At 65.5% G+C, this 2,475-nt stretch overlaps 1 protein-coding gene across 1 annotated transcript in view; it reads right to left on the bottom strand.

The window, feature by feature from the left end:
* The window catches only part of SLC38A3 (solute carrier family 38 member 3), an 8,669-nt gene extending 6,291 nt beyond the window's left edge, over positions 1-2,378 (bottom strand). The window contains exon 1 of the mRNA XM_019619910.2: positions 2,117-2,378. The gene's annotated coding sequence lies outside the window, so the exon portion shown is untranslated. The remainder of the gene's footprint in view (positions 1-2,116) is intronic.
* Between the last annotated feature and the right edge of the window lie 97 nt (positions 2,379-2,475).

A 2,475-nucleotide genomic window follows, 5' to 3' on the forward strand; every position in this document is an offset into this window, starting at 1 on the left:
CCGCCGCAGCCCCCTCCTCCTCCTCCTGGTTATGGCTACGTACGGGGGCCGCCAGCCTCCCCCAGCACACCCGGCCCCATTTGTCATGCTGTGAGCGTCGCCCCCGGCTTCCTCCCGCCGGCAGCGCTGGCACAGCCCCACAGCACTCACTGCCACCTCTGCGCCTGCCGGCCTTTGGTCTCTGCTGGTGGCACTGGGGAAGGGGCGAGGGACCGGTGACGCATCGGTCGTGCCCCTCGCAGACGCTGTTTGCTTTGTGATAAGGTTCTGTAGAACAGCAAATAGATGGTGTGGCGGCGGCCCCCAGCCTGGGGCCTCGCAGGGCTGCGGGCACCGTGTGGGCACCAACACCGCCCAGGGACAGAGGGCTGCAGGGAAGCAGTGCCCACAGGGACGCCTCTCGCTGTGCCATCAGGTCCCGTGGGCTCAGCCATCACTTGTCACCACACCGAGCTCTGTGACGCCACGTCCGCCCCTGTCTCAGTGCCACTCCGTGCACCAGGGCCAAAGCTCGGGGACACCCTGAGCCCCAAAGCTCTGCAGTGCCCAGACCCCAGCCCGCTAATCCACTGCACCAGAGTGGGGGACACAGCACTCCAGTGGTGTAATCCGGATTTAGCGCCAAGCAGCAGCAGCTGCTGCCCCACAGTGCTGGCAGCCCAGCACCGGGATGGGAGCTGCACACCCCCCCGTGCCCATGGGTTCCAGTGCTGCTCGGGTGTCAGCATGGTGCTCTCATGTTCCCAGCTCAGTGTGACGGCAGCAGCGCCTCGGAGGCACAGCAGCACAATGATGGCATGGCTGTTGGCACGGCCCGGGGTCCCTGTGCCAGCCCCACGCCACCGCCGGCCACCCTCCCCCAGCCCAGCACAACACAGACCTGTGTTTTTCTCCTGACCTGGCTTCCTAAATTTAGCACCCAGCCCTGCTCTTAGCTACGTGCCACGCTCCCACCTCCCAGCACAGCACGGCCTCACCCAGCACTGCAGGCTGCATCGGGATGGGCACAGCGAGCACAGCCACCCCTCATCCTGCTGGCGTGAGGCCCTCTATGGGCACCATATGGAGACCCTCGGGAGATAGCAGACCACCACGAGTTAGCCCCCCCACACAGTCCAGAGGTGGACATGCTGGGGTTGGGGATGCAATGGGGACAGAGGGGTCATCCAGCAGCACTGTGGAGCCCAGCACAGGCACTCAGCTGAAGGGCGGGGGGGACAGCACACCATGCTAGTGGCCAGCAGCATGTCAGCCAAGGCACACCTCCTGCAGCCCCAGGTCTGGCCGTGACCCCACTGTCATCATTGTGGCCCCATGGCCATGAGGGACAAGGAGAGGATCCCCAGGACGGAATGTCCTCTGAATGTCTCAACACCATGGCCATGGGCAGCCCTGTCATGCTGGCAGCCACAGTCCCCTCTGAGCCAGCCAAGCCCTGTGCCACGCATACTCTCTCCGAAGCAGCGGTGCTCGCCTTGTTACTGGGATGAGCATGACACTTTTCCAGTGGTGGACATGCCAGGGTTGGAGACGTGACGGGCACGGTGGTGGCACCATGAGCAGATGGTGGCACAGTTGGCGTGTCCTCCCCTGAAGGGCTATGGGGAAACTGAGGCACAGTGTGGGGCACAGAACAAAGGTGCCAAGCACGTGGCAGAGATTAAACACGCAGACTGGCTGAAACCATGATTTGAGCTTTTCCATCACACCAAGGAAGGATGACACCTCTCAGTGTCCTAACGCACACCTTCACGGGGTACCACCAAGCGCCCAGCACCCAAAAACACACACCGCCATCCACCAGGGTCACAGCTGTCCCCAGCCCTGCGTCAGCAACCCTGCGGTGCCGCGGATGCGGGGGTGGCCGGGACCCCGTGGTGAGAAAACAGAGGGCAGGGGCCTCTGTTTTCTCAGTCCGAGGAGCCCGTGGGATCCCAGTCCTCCCCCCGGTCCCCTTGCGCCAAGGAAAACAGCCTCGGCCGGGGCCCGTTTGTTTGCCGTGGCCGCGGCCCCAGTGCGAATGCAGCTGCAGCGCAGCCGGGCGCTGCGGGACCTTTGCACCTGAGCCGGACTCCCCGCGGCGGCAGCACCCCGATGCCACTCCGAGAATCCTCACCGATCCCCATCCGCCGCTGGAGGGCACGGCGGGCAGCTGGGCACCGTCTCTGCAGCGACAGCCCGTGAGTCGACAGATGCGACCGCCGAGCTCGGGCACCATCCGGTTGCCAATGGAAAATTCCCGTCTCCTCCTCCGCGTGGGCACGGCAGTCCCGCAGCCCCGGGGCCGCCCCGTGTGCCCGCAGATGGGAGCCCGACGGCGGTGCCTCAGTTTCCCCAGGAGCTCTCCTGCCATCCCGCAGACACACGGAGCGCTGCGGACGTCACGGCCGCGCCGTGCTGTGCCCTAAAAATACCCGCACGGCACACACGGCCCCACCGCGTGGGAGCCCCTGACACCCGATGCGGCCGCCGCAC

The sequence above is a fragment of the Meleagris gallopavo genome, chromosome 14, assembly GCF_000146605.3.
Source record: "Meleagris gallopavo isolate NT-WF06-2002-E0010 breed Aviagen turkey brand Nicholas breeding stock chromosome 14, Turkey_5.1, whole genome shotgun sequence".
Lineage (NCBI taxonomy): Eukaryota > Metazoa > Chordata > Aves > Galliformes > Phasianidae > Meleagris > Meleagris gallopavo.